The sequence below is a fragment of the Chiloscyllium punctatum genome, chromosome 29, assembly GCF_047496795.1.
Source record: "Chiloscyllium punctatum isolate Juve2018m chromosome 29, sChiPun1.3, whole genome shotgun sequence".
In the NCBI taxonomy this organism is placed as follows: Eukaryota; Metazoa; Chordata; class Chondrichthyes; order Orectolobiformes; family Hemiscylliidae; genus Chiloscyllium; species Chiloscyllium punctatum.
This window is the reverse complement of record NC_092767.1, coordinates 50405649-50429901: the sequence shown is the minus strand read 5'-3', so window position 1 is coordinate 50429901 and position 24253 is coordinate 50405649.

Genomic DNA, 24253 nt, shown 5'->3' with positions numbered 1-24253 from the left:
GGGGAGAGAGAGTGGGAGCGGGCAGTGTGAGGGAGAGAGAGAGTGGGGGGGACAGTGTGAAGGAGAGAGAGAGTGGGAGCCGGCAGTGTGAGGGAGAGAAAATGGGAGCTGGTAGTGTGAGGCAGAGAGAGAGTGGGAGCGGGCAGTGTGAAGGGGAGATTGAGCAAGTTATCCAAAATTGTGGAACAGGCACATTCTGCCCATCTGCTCCAGGCTGGCCATTTTCCTTTCTCTCTCTCTCCTTGTAGTATGTATTTTCCTTCATTTCTGGAATTCTGTCGGGAGGCAGCAGTGGTGATGCATTGTGGGAAGTGTGCCAGTGGCTGTGGGTCCTGAGTGCTGTCGGATGGCCATCTGGGGTGTGACCATAAGACATAGGACGTAGGAGTGGAAGTAAGGCCATTCGGCCCATCGAGTTGTGGATGTGACTGTGGGCCCGAGACGAACATGGTCAGAGCAAGCCCAAAGTGGCAATGAGGGAGATACATAAATGATGAAAAGAGGTGGACCCAGCACCAATCAACGTGTCACACCACTGGTCACAGGTCTCACAGGTTTCCATCACCACCCTCTGTCTCCTACCTTCTGTATCCAAATGGCTAGTATTCTACTTGCATTCCACGTGACCTCATGTTTCTAAACAATTGACCATGCAGAACTTTGTTTTACTCGGTGAAAGTGAGGACTGCAGATGCTGGAGATCAGGGCTGAAAAATGTCTTGCTGGAAAAGCGCAGCAGGTCAGGCAGCATCAAAGGAGCAGGAGAATCGACGTTTCAGGCATAAGCCCTTCTTCAGGAATGAGAACTTTGTTTTATGCCTTACTGAAGTACATATAAATCACATTCACCACCCTGCCTTCATCAATCCTCTTCATGACATCCTTAAAAATCTCAATGCGGTTAATGAGACATGATTTCCCACCATGTTGACAAACTCTAATCTGTCCTTGCCTTTCCAAATTTATGTAAATCCCCAGGATCCCTCAGGATCTCCCCTCAACATATTGCCCACCACCAATGTCAGGCTCACCGATCTGTAATTCCCTGGCTTCTCCTTCCTACATTTCTTAAACAATGACAACACGTTCGCCAACCTCCAGTCTTCTGGCACCTTATCAGTGACTATTGATGATATAAATATCTCAGCAAGGAGCCCATATAATCCTTTCCCGAGCTTCTCACAGAGCTCTCGGGTACACATGGACAGGTCCTGGGGATATGTAAACTTTTATGTGTTTAAAGATGTCCAGCACCTCTTCTTCTGTTATATGGGCATTTTGAAGATGTCCTTATTACAGATATTTACTTCCCCAAGTTCTCTAGCTTCCATATCCTTCTTCACAATAAACACTGATGCAAGATGCTCATTTAGTGTCTCCCACATCTGCTGCAGTTCCACAGGTCGGTTTGTTGATCCACAGGTGGGTTTGTTGATCCACAGGTGGGTTTGTGGATCCACAGGTAGGTTTGTTGATCCACAGGTGGGTTTGTTGATCCACAGGTGGGTTTGTTGATCCACAGGTGGGTTTGTGGATCCACAGGTGGGTTTGTTGATCCACAGGTGGGTTTGTAGATCCACAGGTGGGTTTGTGGATCCACAGGTGGGTTTGTTGATCCACAGGTGGGTTTGTAGATCCACAGGTGGGTTTGTGGATCCACAGGTGGGTTTGTGGATCCACAGGTGGGTTTGTTGATCCACAGGTGGGTTTGTCGATCCACAGGTGGGTTTGTTGATCCATAAGTGGGTTTGTTGATCCACAGGTGGGTTTGTGGATCCACAGGTGGGTTTGTGGATCCACAGGTGGGTTTGTTGATCCACAGGTGGGTTTGTTGATCCACAGGTGGGTTTGTGGATCCACAAGTGGGTTTGTTAATCCACAGGTGGGTTTGTGGATCCACAGGTGGGTTTGTTGATCCACAGGTGGGTTTGTTGATCCACAGGTGGGTTTGTGGATCCACAGGTGGGTTTGTTGATCCACAGGTGGGTTTGTCGATCCACAGGTGGGTTTGTTGATCCATAAGTGGGTTTGTTGATCCACAGGTGGGTTTGTGGATCCACAGGTGGGTTTGTTGATCCGTAAGTGGGTTTGTTGATCCACAGGTGGGTTTGTGGATCCACAGGTGGGTTTGTGGATCCACAGGTGGGTTTGTGGATCCACAGGTAGGTTTGTTGATCCACAGGTGGGTTTGTGGATCCACAGGTGGGTTTGTGGATCCACAGGTGGGTTTGTGGATCCACAGGTGGGTTTGTGGATCCACAGGTGGGTTTGTGGATCCACAGGTAGGTTTGTTGATCCACAGGTGGGTTTGTGGATCCACAGGTGGGTTTTTTGATCCACAGGTGGGTTTGTTGATCCACAGGTGGGCTTGTTGATCCACAGGTGGGTTTGTGGATCCACAGGTGGGTTTGTGGATCCACAGGTGGGTTTGTTGATCCACAGGTGGGTTTGTGGATCCACAGGTGGGTTTGTTGATCCACAGGTGGGTTTGTGGATCCACAGGTGGGTTTGTTGATCCACAGGTGGGCTTGTTGATCCACAGGTGGGCTTGTTGATCCATAGGTGGGTTTGTGGATCCACAGGTGGGTTTGTTGATCCACAGGTGGGTTTGTGGATCCACAGGTAGGTTTGTTGATCCACAGGTGGGTTTGTTGACCCACAGGTGGGTTTGTTGATCCACAGGTGGGCTTGTTGATCCACAGGTGGGCTTGTTGATCCACAGGTGGGTTGGTTGATCCACAGGTGGGTTTGTTGATCCACAGGTGGGTATGTTGATCCATAAGTGGGCTTGTTGATCTTTCAGGGGGCCCTATTCTCTCCATAATTACCCTTTTGTATTTAATGTATTTATAAAATCCTTTTGGATTCTCCTTAGCCCTATTTGCCAAAGCTATCTCATGTCCCATTTTTTCCCTTCCTGATGTCCCTCTTATGTATACTTCTCCTGCCTTTATACTCTTCTTGAGATTCTCCCGATCCCTGCTGTCAAAACCTGACATATGCTTCCTTCTTATTCTTGAACAAAACCTCATTTTCTCTAGTCATCTCTCATTCCCTACAACTTCCAGCCTTGCCCTTCACTCTAACAGGAACGTACTGTCTCTGGACTCTCATTATCTCATTGTTGAAGGCTTCCAACTTTCCAGCCGTCCTTTACCTGTGAATACCCACCTCCAATCAATTTTTGAAAGTTCTTGTCTAATATCATCAAAATTGGCCTTCTTCTAAATTTAGAACTTTAACTTTTAGATCCAGTCTGTCTTTTTCCATCACTATTTTAAATCTAATAGGATTAGGGTCACTGGCCCTGAAGCACTTGCCCCACTGATAGCTCAGTCACCTGTCCTGCTTTATATCCCAAGAGTAGGTCAAGTTTTGCTCCTTCTTTCGTAAGTAATCCAAATACTGAATCAGAATATTTGCTTGTGCACACTTCACACATTCCTCTCCATCCAAACCCTTAACACTATGACAGTCCCAAGTCTCTGCTTTGGAAGAGATTCCAATGATCCAAAAATATGAATCCTTCTCCCCAATACTAGCTCCTCAGCCGCACATTCATCTGCTCTCCCCTCCTGTTCCTACTCCCACTGGGACACGGCACTGGGAGTAATCCAGATATTACTGCTGTAGGAGTGACCGCTGTCTCCGAGGCAAGAAGACTCTGAAGGCCTGGGCAATTCAGCAGGAACAGCAGTTTATTCCAGCGGGAATCGATTACAGCCAAGAGAGGAACTCCAGACCATCACACAGGACAATCGAGCTCTCTCTGTCAAACACCAGCACAATACCATTCTTACACTTTCTGACATCAAAGTTATGTCAGTCTACAAACTAACTGTTATTGTGCAGTTGATCATATCAAGTCCACAAGTCAACCAACTGGGAGATGATTCCATCAGGTCTGTAAATCAGTTGGCCAGGCAGTTAATTCCATCAGGTCTGTAAATTAATTACATCCAATTAATAATCCAATTAACTGGGCATTTTGATGACATCAGGTCAGTGTCTATTACATATCTCCCAGTCAGGGTCAAACACACGGGGCCTGTTCGCTGATGTGGTCACTTGTTTATCTTGTAACCTTTGTCCCTGAATACCCTGTGATCTGCTGAGGTTCTGCCCTGCTCCCCCATATCAGTTAATCATTACCAATGTCTCCGTGGGCTCGCTGGCGTGTCTTTACTGATGCAGAGAGTCAATCACCTTCAAACATCTTATTCTATGGTTTTGTGAGATATTGTACTATATGTTTCTTTATTTTTATATTAAGGCCCTTTATTTACCAACCCACTCACAATCGCTCGGTATTTACACCTTCCGCATTTCATTCAGTCATTCATCAAACTGTGGTCTCCCCACTCCCCAGCGCACTATCTCACCCGAAACTATGAAAAGATGAGAATACTAATCCCCCTCAGAACCATCTACCGGGACTTGAACAGCTTGCAGGACACCAAACAAGTTGTCTCCATCAGCACGGACCTGTTAGATACAGATTGAATGGGGTCTCTGTCCCCTTTAAGAAAGTTTCTGTCAAATCGCGCCTCCGTGAAATGGAATGAATGAGGGAGGAGACCGACAATAGGGAGTGAAATCTCAAAACCCAGCCTCGGGAATCCGTTTACTCACCCCTCTGCTTTTATTAAGTACATCTATAATTTCTGATTTGGTTAAATCATATAAGCCTGATATTCTTTCTCATACTCTCTACCCTAAAAGGACTCACACCCTCATCCCCCTTCTACTACTACCCTCGGGGATTGACTTTTTAAGTTCCCGCCTAAATTCCTATTTTCTCGCCCCAGAACCTCGTCCTTTTCCCATCCTGTATCATGGGTTCCAATGTGTACAGCAACATCCTGCTGGTCCCTCTCCCCTTTGGGAATATTCTGCACCCTCTCTGAGATAGTTCTGAATTGTCTGGAGTGAGGGGATATTTGAATAACTGCCTGGACCCAGTTTGGAAGCTCTCTGGACAGATTTCAGATCCCATCATTGACTCACTCTTTATTGGAGGGACAGTGAGGTGCAGCAGCACTATATTTGAATTCAGGCCTTTCCGAAGCCGTTTTCAATGTATTTGGTCGGGCAGTGTGTTGGGAAGGTGACCCAGCTGGTTACTGCAGTTATTGAATTGAGTTGTGTACTCGGCTTATTGAAGTGAAAAATAGTTAAATTGTCTTCAACTGAAAAAGATAGTTTGGTCCCGCCTGATTTTAAAATTGAAAGAAATCAAGACATGTTAACTTTTTATTGTAGAAAACATAAAATTGCCCTGCAGTCTATTCCTCACAGACTAATTGAGCAACAATCGAACATAATAGTCACACTCACAGAATCCCACTTTACAGACAATGTCCCAGACAACACAGTGACCATCTCAGGGCAGGTCCTATCCCACTGGCAGGACAGAGCCAGCAGAGGGAACAGCTCCGTGGGATACAGTCAAGAGGGCTGTGCTCTGGAAGTGCTCAGCATTGATGGCAGACCCCATGAAGCCTCATGACATCAGGTTAAACATGGACACGGAAACATTCTGTTTGTCTTAAAAAGTATTGAGGTAAATAAGTCCCTGGGTCCTAATGGGATCGATCCCAGAATATTGAGGGAGACAAGAGAACAATTTGCTGCAGCATTGACAGACATCTCTCTATTCTCTCTGGCCACAGGTGAGGTCCCAGAGGGCTGGAGACAAGCTGATGTTGTCCCATTGTTTAAGAAGGGTAGCAGGGATAACCCTGGGAATTACAGACCTGTGAGCCTTATGTCAGGGTAAGGGAAATGATTGGAAAACATTCACATGGACAAGATCTATTCGCATTTCGAAGAAAGTGGATTAGTGACAAACAGCATGGTTTTGTATGGGAGAGGTCGTGCCTTCCTAACTTGACCACGTTTTTTGAGGAGATGATGAAGATGATTGATGAGGGAAAACCAATTGATGTTGTCTACATTGACTTCAGTAAAACAAGGTCCCTCATGGCAGACTGGTACAAAAGGTGAAGTCACATGGTATCGGGGATGAGCTGGTAAGATGGATTTTCCTATTTAGAACTGACTCAATCATAGGAGACAGAGGGGAGTGGTGGAGGAAGCTTTTCAGAATGGAGGGCTGTGACTAGTGGTGTTCACAGGGATCAGAGCTGGGACCTCTACTGTTCATGGTCTTTATAAATAATTTGGAGGAAAACGTGATGAGTCGAATTGGTACATTTGTGGATGATACAAAGATTTGGACGATACAAAGATTGGTGGAGTTGCGGATAACGAGGAAGATTGTCAGAGGAACGTAGATCAGTTGGGCAGAAAAATGACAGATGGAGTTTAATCTCAACAAATGTGAGGTGATGCATTTTGAAAGGTCAAATACAGCTGGCAATTATATAGTGAATGGCAGAACCCTTCAGAGCATCAACGTGCAGAGGGATCTGGGTGTACACATCCACAGATCACTAAAGGTGGCAGTGTCACAGTGTCATAGAGTCGTAGAGATATGCAGCATGGAAACAGTCCCTTCCATCCAACTCATCCATGCCATCCCAAAACAGTCTCGTCCCACCTGCCAGCACATGGCCCATATCCCTTCATTCCTGAAGAAGGGCTCATGCCCGAAACGTCGATTCTCCTGCTCCTTGGATGCTGCCTGACCTGCTGCATTTTTCCAGCAACACATTTTCAGCTCTGATCTCCAGCATCTGCAGTCCTCACTTTCTCCTCATATCCCTCCAAACCCTTCCTATTCACATACCCATCCAGATGCCTTTTCAATGTTGCAATTGTACTGGCCACCACCACTTACTCTGGCAGCTCATTCCATTTACAGAAAACCCTCTGAATAAAAAAATTGCCCCCTAGGTCTCTTTTATATCTTTCCCTTCTCACCCTAAACCCATGCCCTCTACTTCTTTACTCCCACACCCCAGGGATAAGACTTTGTTTATTTATCCTATCCATGCCCCTCATGATTTTATAAACCTTCATAAGATCACCCCTCAGCCTTCGATGCTCTAGGGAAAGAAGTCCCAGCCTATTCAACCTCTCCCTATAGCTCAAATTCTCCAACCCTGGCAACATCCCCTCAAATCTTTACTTAATCCTTTCACGTTTCACAACATCTTTCCAATAGGAAGGAGACTGGAATCGCACACAATATTCCAGCAGTGCCTTAACCAATGTCCTGTACTGCCACAACATGACCTCCCAACTCCTATACTTAATACTCTGACCAATAAAGGAAAGCATAACAAATGCCTTCTTCACTAACCTATCTACTTGAGATTACCCTTTCATAGAACTATGAACCTGCACTCCAAGGTCTCTTTGTTCAGCCAGACTCCCTAGGACTTTACCATGAATCTGTATGTCCGGCTAAGATTTGTTTTCCCAAAATGCTGCACCTCACATTTATCTAAATTAAACTCCATCTGCCATTCCTTGGGCCATTAGCCTAACTGATCAAAATCCCATTGTAATCTTCACTGTCCACTACACCTCCAATTTTGGTGTCTTCAGCAAACTTACTAACTCTACCTCTTATGCTCACATCCAAATCATTTATATAAATGTTGAAAAGTAGTGGACCCAGCACTGATCCTTGTGGCACTCCACTGGTCACAGGCCTCCAGTCAGAAAAATAACCCTCCTCCACCATCCTCTGTCTTCTCCCTTTGAGCCAGTTCTGTATCCAAATGGCTAGTTCTCCCTGCATTCCATGAGATCTAACCTTGGTCACCAATCTCCCATGGGGAACCTTGTCGAACACCTTACTGAAGTCCATATAGATCACATCTACCGCTCTGCCCTCATCAATCCTCTGTTACTTCTTCAAAAATGATAAACAAGTTTGTAAGACAAGATTTCCCATGCACAAAGCCATATTGACTATCCTTAATCAGTCCTTGCCTTTCCAAATACATGTACATCCTGTCCCTCAGGATTCCCTCCAACACCTTGCCCACCACCGACATCAGGCTCACTGGTCTATAGTTCCCTGGCTTGTCCTTACTACCCTTCTTAAACAGTGGCACCACGTTAGCCAACCTCCAGTCTTCCAGCACCTCACCTGTGACTATCGCTGATACAAATATCTCAGTAAGAGGCCCAGCAATCACTTCCCACAGATTTCTCAGGTATACCTGATCAGGTCCTGGGGATTTATCCACTTTTATGCATTTCAAGACATCCAGTACTTCCTCCTCTGTAATTTTTCAAGATGTCACCATTTATTTCCCTACATTCTATATCTTCCATGTCCTTTTCCATAGTAAATACTGATGCAAAATACTCGTTTAGTATCTGCCCCATCTCCTGCAGCTCCACACAATGGCCACCTTGCTGATCTTTGAGGGGCCCTATTCTCTCCCCAGTTACCCTTTTGTCCTTTAATGTATTTGTAAAACCCTTTGGATTCTCCTTAATTCTATTTGCCAAAACTATCTCATGTCCCCTTTTTGCCCTCCTGATTTCTCTCTTACGTATACTCTTCTAAGGATTCACTCGATCTATCCTGTCTATACCTGACATGTGCTTCCTTTCTTGCTGGTGGATAAGGGAGTAAAAAGGCCTATGGCATGCTTGCCTTCATTGGAATGGGCATTGAGTATAACAGTAGTCCAAAGATGTGTGGCTTAGGTGAATTGGCCAAGGTAGATTGCCCATAGCGTTCAGGGATGTGTAAGGTAGGTGCACTATTCAGGGGAAATGCGGAATAATAGGGGAGGGGAAATGGGTCTGCGTGGGATATCTTCAGAGGGTAGGTGTAGACTTGTTGGGCCAAATGGCCTGCGTCCACACTGTAAGGATTCTATGATTTCTATGATAGGCAAGTTATGCTTCATCTTTGTAGAACTTTAGTTTGGCTGCACTTGGAATATTGTGTCTAGTTTTGATCACCACACTACTAGAAGGACGTTGATACTTTAGACAGGGTACAGAAAAGGTTTGCCAGGATGTTGCCTTAGTATGAGTGGTTTTAGCGATGAAGAAAGTTTGGATAGACTGGATTTGTTTACATTGGAATGTAGAAGTTTATAAGATTGTGAATGACATTGGATGAAGTGGAAATATGAGGCTTTTTCACTGGTTGGGAGGGTCAATTACGAGGGGCACAGGTTCAAACCACAAGGAGGGAAGTTTAAAAGAGATGTGCAAGGCCCATTTTTCACACCAAGGGTGGTGAGTGCCTGGAATGTCCTGCCAGAGGAGGTGGTGGAAGCAGACACATTAGTAGCATTCAAGGAATACCTGGACAAATACACAAATAGGAAGGGAATAGAGGGAAACGGATCCTGGAAATGAAGACGGTTTTAGTATGGAAGGGTAACATGTGTCAGCGCAGGCTTGGAGGGCCAAAGGGCCTGTTCCTGTGCTGCATTGTTCTTTGTTCTTCTCTGTTCAGTGAGCTCTTCCTGCATTTAAAACACTGCAACAGGGATGCTATGAAACAACTCCAGGTCACTGAGATACAGACCCACCTTGGAGGATACAGTCCCAGATGTGGCTTTCCCAGACTAGTGCACTTGGAAGTTTGAATATTGAGTTTTACTTTTAAAAAGACACCTCCGCTGGATACTATTGAGACAAAAATATCAGTGCAATCACATTTTCAGAATTCCAGTGGCTTTCCAGTCAGATCACTACTTCGAATCCCTCGATTAGATTCCAGTCTGTAACTCACTCCGAGGTATTTATTATTCTAGATATAAACCTCTTGGAACACACCAAAAAGAAATCACTGGAGAACCGTAGCAGGTCTGGCAGCATGTGTGGAGGGATAGGAGAGTTAATGTTTCTAATCCAGGTTAATTGGAGTTTTGAAACAAGGATCCCTTCCTCCCAGGAACTGAGACTTCTCTGAACTGCTTCCAATGCAAGTATATCATTTTCATAAAGGAAATCAAAACTGAGCGCAATACTCGATGTGTGGTCTAAACAGTGACCGTGCAGTTGTAACAAGACCTCCCTCCTTTTATACACTACTCCCTCCCTGAGAGGTAACATTTTCATGCAGAGGGGGGTGTGTGTATGGAATGAGCTGCCAGAGAAAGTGGTCCGGGCAGGTACAATTACAACATTTCGAAGACATTGGACAGGGACATGAATAGGAAAGATTTAAAGAAATAAATAATTATTGAACTATTTCCAGAATACTGAAAGTAAATGTAATCTTGAACAACTCTATTACAGTCCTTGTCCAGAATTGCATGTGAGACAATCCATTTTACTGAGTTTGCCAGTGCCAAGGATGTGTTTATGGGATGTTACGCTATTGGAGCAGTTGCTGTTTATGAGATAAATAACCCATTATCCTGCTAAGTTTTCCAATAGTTATTCCAACTCTTCTTTCTTTTGTCTGTAATTTGATTTTGATTTTATTGTCACGTGTACTCAGTACAAAGGTACAGGAATACAGTGAGAAGTGTATAATGTCACCACACAATGCACCATCTTAGGGACAAATACCTCGGCACAGAATCTTAAGAAGAAGGTATGAAGAAAGAACGATATTAAAAATTCAACACTTTTTATTTTTAAAGTAAATATACTATAACATAAAACACATGATGTAAGTTTAAAAGTTACACGTTGCAGACATTCTTACTTTTAAGTGGAAAATAAAGGAATAAAGATGCAGGTTCAAACATTACAGTCTTTCTTAAGTGCTTAATCTCAGTTGGACCGCACTTCAAAGAATCACCTTGAGATCAGAGGTCCGTGCTAAGGCGACAGCTGGCCAAGAGACTGCACATGCTGGGCTGAGAGATCACCACACTGGACCGAGAGATCACCACACTGGGCCGAGAGATCACCACACCGGACTGAGAGATCATCAGACTGGGCTGAGAGATCAACAGGCTGGGCCAAGAGATCACCACACTGGGCTGAGAGATCATCATGCTGAGCCAAGAGATCACCACACCGAACTGAGAGATCACCACACCGGGCTGAGAGATCATCAGATTGGGCTGAGAGATCAACAGGCTGGACCAAGAGATCACCACTGCTTGAGGAAACTTTCATGAATGCATTTAACAAATTCATTTGCTCTCTTGAACCTATTCCACTCTTTCATAAGTTTATGGCTGATAAGTCTATGTTTTGAGTTCCCATCTTCCCAGTTTAACCTTAGATTCTTGTTATGCAAGGGAATAAATCTACCTGTGACTTAAAAATATCCACTTTCTGGGACAGACAATTCCAAAGTTACACACCCGAAAAAAGAATTCTCTTCATCTCTGTCCAAAAAGTGTGACCCCTCACTAATTTTATAAACATGGTCCCTAATTCTGAACTCACCCACAAGAAGAAACATCCATTCCATATTCACTGTGTCAACATCATGAAGAGCATCTATACAGTTTGATCAGATCACTCTTAACTCGTCTAAACTCCAGCAGAACAAACCCAGTCTGAGCACCTATCCCGATTGCACAAGCCACTCATTCAAAATATTCATCGAGTAAACCTTATCTGAACTGTCTTTAATGCATTTACATCCTCTTTCAAAATAAGGGACTGTTGAAACGAATTTACGGTCAGGGTTAAATAGAATTATTATACCGTAGTAATAGAAAACAGCAGGTTTCAATTAATGAACCTTGTACCAAGTGAACCTTATGCATCCTAGAGGTTAGTGTCTGCGGGAGTCTACAAACAGCAGTTAGTGCCATCAAGTCATTCCAGATAGGCCTTGGGGCCAGAAGAGGTTTAGAGGCAGGGAGGTGATGGTCACTGACAAGGGATGGGGCAAAACATTGACAGACTAAATGATCTCTGACTGAGTGAAGTCTAATGAATCTTGGGAAATTCAAAGAATTTGCATTAATGCATCTACAACCGAATTAACAACCTCTTTTAAGACTCTGGGATGAAGACAGAAGGTGATGAGACCTATTATCAGTTTGCTGAGTCCAGCCTCCTTAGTGACTGTAATTACATTGTGTTCATCCCTCCCTCCTACTTCCTGACTTACAGTTGACACTGAGGAGCACATGCAGTATTCTCTAGGGAGATACTTGCTCATTCATGGGTGAATGCGATTGGTTGAAGTGTTTCAATCATGCATCTTCTTTCCATGTCTGCTCAGTTTCACTGGATGTTGAGATTTGGAGGGATAGAGTGGGGGTGGGAGAGAAAGTCTGAGGGTGAGAGAGAGATTGTGACCTGGAGAAGAGAGAGATTGACATCCAGTCTGATGGTGGTTGGGGCTGGTGGAGGTGGTGCGGAGAATGGTGGTGATGTTCAGATTCAGAGAGGAGGGGAGAGGGTGAGGGAGATTGGGATGATGATCCAGACAATCTGGAACTGTGCATGTGCTCAGTTCTGAGTCAGCATGCAGACACAGTTAGCCTGAAGTTTAAATGTCAGCAAAACAGTGTCTTACCACTATTACTGAAATGCTTTTTGTATCTTCTATAGTGAAGATAGAAGCAAAGTACTTATTCATTTAATTCGCCATTTCCTTAACATCTATGGTTGAAGGGTTTATGCCTGAAACATCGATTCTCCTGCTCCTTGGGTGCTGTCTGACCTGATGTGCTTTTCCAGCTCTGCGCTTTTTGCCCCCTATCATCTACCAATAACTTAATATTCTCACTCCCCAGAGGAGTGACACTCACATTGCGTACATGTTTTGTTTTTAAATACCCATGGAAACTCTTGCTTTGTTGTTTTTAAGATTTTGAGTTGGGTTCTGAGATTCCAATTTCCTCCTTCAAATTAACCTTTTTCTGTACCATGCTTTATTTTTTAATCAATCATCTGACCTGCCACCCATCCTCAAGTTGGACGGTTTCTTCAACTTTTCAGTCAACCACAGAAAGTGAGTCCTCCCTTTAAAGTCTCTTGTTTCAGTCAGAATGTACTTCTTCTGAATATTCTGAGGTATCCTCTTAACTCTCTGCCATCTCTACTGATCTCTCTCCGAGCCAGTTATGCCATTCACTTCAGCTGGCTTAGTTTACATGCCCGCAGAGTGGACCTTGTTTAAGTTTGAAACACTTACCTCAGAGTCAATCTTCTTCAATTCAAATTGGATGTAAAATTGAATTATATTGTGATGGCTGCTACGTAGGAGTGCCTTTACACTGAGATTGTTTCATAAATCCTGTCACATTACACAGTATTAATAAGATGATAATAACATAACCTTCTGTCTGGTTGCTCCAGAACACGCAGCTCTAAGATACTTTCTCGAAGGTCATCAATAACCTCTCATCCACGTTACTGCTGCCAACCTGATTTACACAGTCTTTGTGTAGATTCAAGTCAGCAGTGATGATTGCCATCTCACTATCACAAGCAGCCAATACCTCTTCATGTCTAACATCAGGGGGCCTATCGATCAGCCCCTTGAGTGGCTGCTATCCCTTAACTGTCCTCACGTTGTATTTATTTACATCAATGTGTGCTATGGATTTGTTTAAGTTGACACAAAAGCTGCCCACGTTCAGATATAGAGCTATTATTTTGATTTGTTTAAATACAAACATATTGGATAGGCTCATATGAACAGAAACCATTTATATTTGTATCATGGGAAAACGGTCTGTCTTTATGTTGCCCATCAAAAGAAGCCAAAGCCTTGTTAACAGGGCAAATGATAGGGATTTAACTTGCATGTGCATTTCCAAAACACAAACTTTCATGTCTGGAAACTGAGCTGTCTGAGTTGATGTTACTCAGCAAATGAAGATTAAAATATCTGCTCCAAAATGGGGGTGGCAGAGCTGCTTATTGAAGCCAGTGGAGAGAAAGTAGAGTTAACATTTCAAGTCCAATTCTGCAAAAGGGTCAAAATATTAACTCCACGGGTCTGGCAGCATCGGTAGAGAGATTGCAGAGAGAAATATCCAGCAATTTCTATTTGTGTTTCAGATTTCCAACATTCACCGTTCTTTCTTTTATATTATTGAAAATAGTGACTGTCCATTTGATTATCTCCTGTTTGCAATATCTAATTTATCCAGACTGCGTCTTAATCCAAACTTTTAGCACCAAATGCCAATGAGCATTCAATGGGCATTCAATACTGTCTCACATGGCTCCTGACTTACTGTCTGTCTGGCCTGTTGCATTAGTCCTTAAGTAAGTCAGTTACGCAGCACAGGGACAAAGAGAGTCAGTATTTCACAAGTTTACAGGTGGACAACAGACTTATTAACTGTTCGTCTCTGTCTCGTAGTGATTGGCTATTTGAAAATTTTATATTGGACAAATGCTGAGCATTCAGGTCCTTGAAATTAAATAAAATGGAAGGAACTGCAGATACTGTAAATCAGAAACAAAAACAGAAATTGTTGGAAAAGCTCAGCAGGTCTGGCAGCATCTGTGCAGAGAAATCAGAGTTAACGTTTTGAATCCAGTGACCTGAAACCAAACTTTGGTCTCAAGAATTCTGGTTGGAAATCCATCGAATGTGACAATTCTGTCTCCGACCCAGAGTTCCGATCTCTGAAACTCTCCAGAGCAACTTGATGGAATGTGACTGTGACAGATTCATCGCACATAATCATGGAATTCTGTCGCTCAGCTGATACAGAGCTGCAATTTTCACAGAAGATTTTTGTCAAATCTATGTGTTTCCTGAGTCACATCCTTCTTTCACATTTCAGAAGATGGCTTTGATAAATAAATGAAGATTGGATAATGCAGATTGCTGAGCTGGTACAAGGATGAGCTGGTCATTCTGCCTTGAGTGTATCCGGGTCGTTGGGAAAAGGAGCTGTATATTCAGGCCTGAGTCTATTGTGTCAATGCATTTCAATGGGGGTAATTGTGTCTGTTTGGGGGCAAAAGCTGGATGGTTGAGGTTGAATTGCAGAATCCAGTTGGTGGGAGTAATTAGAATGTGTGGGTGGTGGTATTTTCTGGTCAGTTCTGGTTTGGAGGATGGTTCGAACAGTCAAGTGTTTGACAGGTCAGATAAGGGGAGGGTAAGGGGTGGAGCTGAAATCGAATGATTCATGATGTATGTTTGTAATTTCAGCTGACAGGGTTCGGAGGGTCTGGAGGTTTGTGGGGCTGGATCTGGAGGTTAGCTTACTCACTTGGTCACTGAGTATTCGGAAGGTAATGTGTGGGTTTGGATAGTAATCACATGGGCAAAGGAACAGACTGATAGATGGGAATATTTAAATAAACCAAGGTAAGATATCACAGGCTGGGGAGCTGGTACACAGGGAGCTGGGAGTTAAACCTTGGGTGTTCTTGATGGTCAGGGAGAAGGGTCGACAGAGGGTCATGGGAATTTGAAACGTGCAAGTCATATCATCAGGATTTCCATATGTATCTTACTTACATATCTAATCTTTAGTGATCCAGGGACCATGATAGTTCCAAAATATCCCATATCACTTCCATCTGTGTTTCAAATGTCAGCACAGAGAAAATATTCACTGTCCTGTGTCCTCAGCAAGATTTTATTGCTCACTGTACAAAGTATTTATTGTTGAAATAAAACCAATTCTAGAAGCAGGTGCATTGTTCATTGCAGTTTATTATGTTCAGAGGGAAGGGCAGACTAACCTCAATAATGAAACATTCTGGCAATCAATTTATTTTGTTTGTTTGCCTTGTTCTGAGCCAATGGAAATGTATTATTTTCAATTGTAGCTTGATTTGGCTTGGTAGCTGGGCTTTAATTGCAAAACCCTCATATTCATTCCCCAAATTTACACAGGCTTTAACTGCTTAAACTGTAGCCTTTTGAGTAGGATCTGGCCCTTGTACAAAACTTGAACATGAACATCAGTCCTGAGCTTCCAGAACAGAACTAGGGGGAGGTTCTGTCATTCAGAGGAGACCTTAAATTGTCATGAAAACTGAACATTGAACTCAAAATGTTAACTGTGTCTGTCTGTCTGTCTCTTTTTCCACAGACGCTGCAAACTTGCTGCATTCCCTCAGCACTTTCTCTTTTTCCTTGTTTTAAATTGTCTCCCACCTGCACTCTCAAATGTCTTTATTGTTTAATGTATCAGCCATGGATTACTTGCGAACAGTGTGCCCTAAGACACAGATATGAACGGCTTTATCTTCAGATCTGACTAAAGGCAAAAACTGGTGATGTTGGAAATCAAAACAAACATCCAAAATTCTGGAGAAACTCAGCAGGTCTGACAGCATCCGTGGAAAGAGAAACAGAGTTCTGAGGAACAGTCACACTAGACTCAGTGTTAACTGTGTTTCTCTTGCCTCAGATGTTACCAGAGCCTCTGAATTTCTCAGGCATGTTTTGAATTTGGTTCTTTCAGATCTCCAGTTCCATCTGCAGTTCTTTGTTTTCCTTTCTATTTGCAATATATTATAAAATATTTCAAAACACAAAATAAAGTCCCATTTCCGATTCAAAAACTGCAGTCATTCCAAAAACAAAAAAAAACTCAGCAGGTCTGGCAGCATCTGAGGAGAGAAATCAGGAGTTAATGTTTTGGGTCCAGTGATCCTTGCTCAGAACAAAATCTGTCAATGATTTTTCTGACAAACGAGCACAATATAACAAATAACCATTAATATTCCAGGAGGCACATTCCACCTTTAAGTCAAGGTTCCAGAAAGACATACCTGGATAATTATTAAGTGCTTTCAAATAATTAGGACAAAATATATTTGTCATTAGTTCGAAATCCCATACATTTTAAACACACAGATATTTTACATCGGGTCTTTTGCAGCATCTCCCAGTTGAGGCAACCTGCAAATACATCCAAGCTGTCACTGATGCCTCTTTCTCCAGATTAGACTTGTTTATATCATTCACCCATAACAAGGAGAGCCAAGCAACCTGGGCAGTGGGATTCTCTGCCATCACTACCTTCCCCCAGCTGTAGGGTGCCATAGCCTGTACCCATGTTGCTTTCAGACTGCCCTATCACCAACCTGCAGAGCTGGAGAGTGGAAAGGTTTTGTCACTTCAACAATGTTTAACTTATATGGAACCATCGATGCCAGAGTTTGGAGGATTGTTTCAGACTGTCTTGGAGCTGCCATGATGTTGATGTAGAAGACAAGTCCTGAGATCCTGCCTCCTTCCAAAGACCTTGGGCCACAAAAGAAGAGCTGCAGGGAATTAAATGAAAAATTCTCTAAATTTGGTTCATAACATGTTTTTCTTTTCTAATTATTCTCTCCAGGGATGTGGCTTTTTTGGTAAGGCTGCCATTTGTTTTCCATCCATTATTACCTTTGAACTGAGTGTCTTACTTGACTATTTCAGATGTCAGTTAAGAGCCAACATAATTGCCATGGATCTGGAGTTTCACGAATAAACCTGTAATCTGAGAATCAACAGTGATTATATGGTCATCATCGGCTAGTTTTTAAATCCAGATTTTATTGAATTCATATTTCACCATCAGCTGTGGTAGTATTCGACACCATGATTTCCAGAACAGTGGGTTAGTGCTCAGGATGACCACATGACAATAATGCCATAAGAAACAGGAGCAGGAGTAGGCCCTTAAGCTCTTGATCCTGCTCCACCATTCAATAGGATCGTGACTGATCCAACGTTCCTCACTTTCACCTTCCTGTGCTTTCCCTGGAAGCCTTGATTCCCTGACTGATTAAGAATCTATCCATCTCAGCCTTAAATATACACAAGGACTCTGCCCCCACAGGGGGCACTGTGACAAGGACTTCCAAAGACACAAAGAGAAGAAATTCTTCCTCGTTTCAGTCTTAAACTGGCACCCCTTGATTCTGAGAGCATGCTTTCTGGTCTTCGACTCCCCCATGATGAGAAACCTCCTCCCAGCATTTTCCCTGTAAAACCCCTCAAGAATTCCATATTTTTCAATTAGATCATTCTTCTAAGTTCCAGTGAGTAGAGTCCCAACCTGTTTAGCATTTGCTATTTAGACAATGCCTGCTCTCTGGGGATTAGCCGAGCAGACCTTCTCTCAACTGCCTCCAATGAAATTTCCCCAAACAAAGTGACCAAACCTGCCCACATTACTCGAGACTGATAGAAGTTTATAAAAGAATGATGGGTATGGATAGAGTTAATGCTAGTTGTCTTTTCCCAAGGGTGGGCATTTCAAGACGATGGGGCACATTTTTAAAGTGAGAGGAAAGAGATTTTAAAAAGATGAGGAACTTTCTTTATGCATAGGGTGGTTTGCACGTGGAATGAATTTCCTGAGAAAAGGGAGGATGTGGGTACAATTATAAGGTTTTAAAGACATTTGGATAAGTACATGAGTGGGAAAGGGTTGGAGGGCTCTGGGCCAGGAGCGGGCAGGTGGAACGTGTTGAGTTTGGGATAATGTTCGACAAGGCTTTGTTGGACCGGACGGTCTGTTTCCATGTTATATGGCTCTATGTGGTCTCACCTGTAAGTATTCCCTTCTCTTACACTCCAATCTCCTTGAAATAAGGGTCTCTGAATGTTATCAAGATGCTAGTGCGTCCCTGAGGCAATGGCAAAATTAAAATACAACACTGCCCATGCTTCCACCAGGGCCATAGTTGAACAATCATAACTCAACCACTTCAAGATGAGTTGGAAGCTCCATTGGGGCATTGTAGTATCGATCAGAAATGGGGCACTATGCCTTTCTCAAGTGCAGTCGACAAACAGGGTGTGGACTGTAGGCAGAGGAAATAGGGGATCAGCAGTAATCTTCTGAGAGTGAAGATGAAGATAAAGACAAGGACATAGAACAGGGTGAACATACATGAGAGCAGACAAACCTACATTATAGGGTAATGCACTGTCAAAGACAAGCAAACAGAAAGAACTGAATTGCAACACACGTCTAGGATGAATAAACTAGGTTTAGACTTCCTCATGTATAATTGTTTTTGGTTATATGGTAACAACCATGGTTCAGGCAAAATATATGTGGACCAAGTTATTTTTGTAATCATCCAACATTCCTGTTGTTGAGTAAATGTTTTCTTAATCATATTAATGTATGCTTGGTGAAGGTAAAGGTAAAGTCCACATAGTCTGAGTAGACCATGGGTTGTTCTCATTACAGAGAGATGTGTATACTCAGTTTGGACTGTTTAGAATCTACACATCATAGACCCTTCAAACTGTTGAGAAGATAGCAGCAGCAGTCAGTGAGAAAGGGACACTAACATAGCTTGCTGCTAAAGTTCGGTAGTTTTATAGCCTGCAGTCAAAATATGTAATTCAGTGTAATGTCATCTCTCACAATAGTAAGTTAAGAGCATTCCTGAAGCATTTTAGAAGAATGATCCCAGGAATGAAAGGCTTGTCACATGAGGAGTGGCTGAGGACTCTGGGTCTGGACTCAATGGAGTTCAAAAGAGTGAGGGAGATCTGATTGAAACTGACAGAATACTGAGACCCCATGGTAGACTGGATATGGAAAGGTGTTTCCACGAGTAGGAGAGACTAGAACCAGAGGACATAGCCTCAGAATGAAAAGGTGATGCTTTAAAGCTGAGAGAAGCTATAGACTGGTAAGCCTGACATTGGTGGCTACTTGGGTGCCCATGTGGGTGCCCATGGGCCGCAGCTATGCCTGCCACTTCGTAGGATATGTGGAACAGTCCATCTTCCGCAGCTACACTGGCACCACACCCCACCTTTTCCTCCGTTACATCGATGACTGTATCGGCACTGGCTCGTGCTACCACGAGGAGGTTGAACAGTTCATCAACACTTTACCAACACCTTTCACCCCGACCTCAAATTCACCTGGACCGTCTGAGACTCCTCCCTCCCCTTCCTAGACCATTTCATTTCTATCTCGGGCGACCGAATCAACACGGACATTTACTATGAACCAACCGACTCCCACAGCTTCCTAGACTACATCTCCTCCCACCCTGCCCCCTATAAAAACGCCACTCCATATTCCCAATTCCTTCGTCTCCGGCACATCTGCTCCTAGGAGGACCAGTTCCAATAACGTACAACCCAGATGGCCTCCTTCTTCAAAGACTGCAATTTTCCACCCGAACATGATCGACGATGCCCTCCACCGCATCTCCTCCACTTCCCGCTCCTCCGCCCTTGAGCCCCGCTCCTCCAATCGCCACCAGGACAGAACCCCACTGGTTCTCACCTGTCACCCCACCAACCTCCATTTACAGCATATCATCCGCCGTCATTTCCGCCACCTCCAAACGGACACCACCACCAGGGATATATTTCCCTCCCCTCCCCTATCAGCGTTCCGAAAAGACCACTCCCTCCGTGACTCCTTCGTCAGGACCACACCCCCCACCAACCCAACCTCGACTCCCGGCACCTTCCCCTGCATCTGCAAGAAATGCAAACTTGCGCCACACCTCCCCCCTTACTTCCCTCTAAGGCCTCAAGGGATCCTTCCATATCCGCCACAAATTCACCTGTACCTCCACACACATCAATTATTGTGTCCACTGCACCCGATGTGGCCTTCTCTATATTGGAGAGACAGGCTACCTACTTGCGGAACATTTCAGAGAACACCTCTGGGACACCCGGACCAACCAACCCAACAACCCCGTGGCTCAACGCTTCAACTCCCCCTCCCACTCCACCAAGGACATGCAGGTCCTTGGATTCCTCCATCGCCAGACCATAGCAACACGACGGTTGGAGGAAGAACACCTTATCTTCCGCCTAGGAACCCTCCAACCAGAAGGAATGAACTCAGATTTCTCCAGTTTCCTCATTTCCCCTTCCCCCACCTTGTCTCAGTCAAATCCCTCGAACTCAGCACCGCCTTCCTAACCTGCAATCTTCTTCCTGACCTCTCCCCCTCCACCCCCACTCCCACTCCAGCCTATCACCCTCACTTTGACCTCCATCCACCTATCGCATTTCCAACGCCCCTCCCCCAAGTCCCTCCTCCCTACCTTTTATCTTAGCCTGCTGGACACACTTTCCTCATTCCTGAAGAAGGGCTCATGCCTGATCGTCGATTCTCCTGCTCCTTGGATGCTGCCTGACCTGCTGCGCTTTTCGAGCAACACATTTTCAGCTCTGATCTCCAGCATCTGCAGTCCTCACTTTCTCCTCAATTGAGTCAAGATTAGGTTCGGAGAATTGGTTGGCATGGACGAGTTGGATTGATGGGACTGTTTCTGCATTGTACATCTCTATGACTCTGTCACCCCCTCCACCCAGTACACTCCTCCCTATCTCTGTAACCTCATCCAGCCCTGACACCTTCCCTATCTCCAGAACCTCCTCCACCCCCTACACCCCACCCTATCCTGAAACCTCCTCCAGTCCCAATAACCCTCTCTTAGCTGTAACATCAATGCTCATTATCACTCCATGATGTCAGCCCTCCTGCGATTCCAGCCTCTTGACCATCCCCTGATTCCATCACTCCACCGGCCTTCAGCTGCTTTGGCCCTCCATGTTATCATCTCATGAGACTTTGAGAAATTTGCCTTTCCCTTCTCTGATGAATCCTGTCCATTTTTTCCTGGAAACAATGTTATATCTGTTGTGGATTTACTAGAGTAATTCAGGAAGGGTCCCTCAACAGCACCTTGTAAACCCAACATCAATATCACCTTGAAGACAAGGCCAGCAATATGACGCAACACTACTCCTTCTGCAGTTACTCTCCACTTCACCCTTAATCCCAACTTTGAAAATAATCATCCTTCCTTCAGTTTCTCTGGGACAGACTCCTGGAACTCTCTCCCATGTGACTTTGCATTTGTAGTCAGGGTTCTTAAAACACAAGGACAGTGGAGTTAAAGAGGAGAGTTCGTTATCATTTATGCCGGAGAGATTAGGGGGATGGGTAACAAGGCTGTCCCAGCCAGCGATGCCCACTTCATGTGAATCCACAAACAAGTATGTCATTGTGATGTTCCATGGGAATGCACATTATATTCCTGTTCTGAGGGATTCACAAGAACAGTAGGAAATGAGACTTGGTCGAATCAGTCAAAGAGCCAAGATGTTTCACATCAGTGTCCCAGCGAGATGTGGACAGTTACTAGGTGAGTCAGGGTGAAACAATACCTGCTGGAGTGTGATGACCTTCATTGTTCATCTCTCTGAAGACTGGAGTTGGGATGGTGTGCTGAGGTTGGACAGGAAGTTGGTAAGACCAGTTCTGGAAGACTGTGTCCTGTTCTGCTCACGCTGCTGAAGGAAGGATATTATTAAAATGGAGACGGTTCAGAAAAGATTGACCAGGATGATGCCAAGGGTGCAGGGTTTGAGATATAAAAATAGACTGGAGAGGCTGGGGACATTTTACAAAGAACATTACAGCACAGGAACAGGCCCTTCAACCCTCCAAGCCTGCGCTGACACATTTTGCCTTCCATATTAAAACTGTCTTCACTTACAGGATCCGTATTCCCCTGTTCCCTTCCTATTCATGCCTGCTGCTGGATGCTTCTTGAAAACTCCAATTGTGTCTGCTTCCATTGTCTGTTCTGGCAGTGTGTTCCATGAACTCACCACCCCTTCCATGATAAACATGCCTCACATATCTCTTTTAAACACCCCCCTGACCCCTCCACCTTGAACCTGTGTCCCTGAGTAACTGACTCTTCCACCCTGAGAAAAGGCCTCATACTTTCCACCCTATCCATGCCATTCACAATCTTATAAACTTCTATAAGGTCGCCCCTCAACCTCCTGCATTCCAGTGAACACAAACCCAGTCTATCCAATCTTTCTTCACAGGTAAAATTCCCCATTCCAGACAACATCCTGGTAAACATTTTTTGTCCCCTCTCTGAAGGATCCACATCAGAACTGTATGTGTTTTTCACTGCAGCATAGGAAATTGAGGGGTGACCTTGCTGAGGTTTATAAAATCATGACAGTGATTGATAAGGTGAATGACAAGGGTCTTTTCCCTAGTGTGGGGGGAGTTCAGACTCAGGGCCATGTTTGTAAGGTCAGAGGAAAAAGATTTAAAGATTGAGGAGCAACTCTTTTATCCCCAGAGTGGTTTGTGATGGAATGAACTTCCAGATGAACTAATGTATGTGGGCACAGTTACAATGTTTAAAAGATGCCAGCTCTTGATGCCAGTCGTTTTTTTTCTCCATTCTGTGCTACTGAATGCCCAAATTTCTGTGACATGAATTTCTGGAGGACTAACATGGCAAGGGAGTACACGTTAAATAGGAGGACCCTGGCAAGCACAGAAGATTAGACGGATCCTGGTTTGTGTGTTCCAGCCATCCGTGAAGGCAGCAGGATAGGCAGGTAAGGGAATTAAGAAGGATCAAAGCCACTGAATACATGAGAAGGGAGGTGTCATGTTGGAGCTTTACAGGATTTTGGTGAGACCACAGCTGGAATACTGTGTGCAGTTCTGGTCATCACATTATAGGAAGGATGTGATTTTACTGGAGGGGGTGCAAAGGAGAACCACCAGGACGTTGCATTAGATTGAGCATTGCCTAAACCTGCAGAGTGTGTGTGTGTGTGTGTGTGTGTGTGTGTGTGTGTGTGTGTGTGTGTGTGTGTGGCTATGGTAACCCACCTAGCCTTCACATCCCTGGACATTATGGGCAATTCAGCATGGCCAATCCATCTAACTTGAACATCTTTGAAATCAGAGCACCCGAAGTGTTCCCAAGCAGACAACATGCAAAACTCCACACAACCACCCAAGGCTGGAATCAAACTCTGGTTCCTGGTACTGTGCTCCAGCAATGCTAACCTCTGAGCCACTCTCGGCCAGGGGATTTTTTTTTGGATCCATATCAACTTGCTGTGCTCAGATTCACAGCTTTATTATGAATGGTCAAATCACCATAATTCCAATGTCGCATCAGAGAGAGAGAGAGATGACGGGTGGTGAAATTTGATTTAATTTGACTTACTATTGTTACTTTTTTACAAATAAATCCATGGGATGGGGGCACCGTTGGCCAGGCCAGTGTTTATTGCCCATCCCTAATAGCCCAGAGGGCAGTTAAGAGTCACAGTACAAACAGGTAACCACCTTCCCGTCTCCTGGTCCTCTCTTCATCCAAGGGTTACCCCTCCCACATTGTTGTGGGCTCGATGGAAGGTTCCTTCCTGAAAGAGCATCTCAGCTCAGGCTGAGGCATGGGTTATTGGACTTGGCTGACTCTGTGTTCTCTCTCTGTAGATTCTCCGATCGCGATCCTCTCCTTTACTTCACCCAGGCAACACCGGTCCAGGAAGGCTGAAGAGAAGCAGAGACCGCGGAAGGAAACGCCTGTAACCAGGCAGGCAGACAGGAGCGAGGGGAGCCCGGACTCCGACAGAGAAACAACGGAACATTGGCTGGGTATCATCCAGAGGAGGGCGGGAGGAGTTACTGAGAGA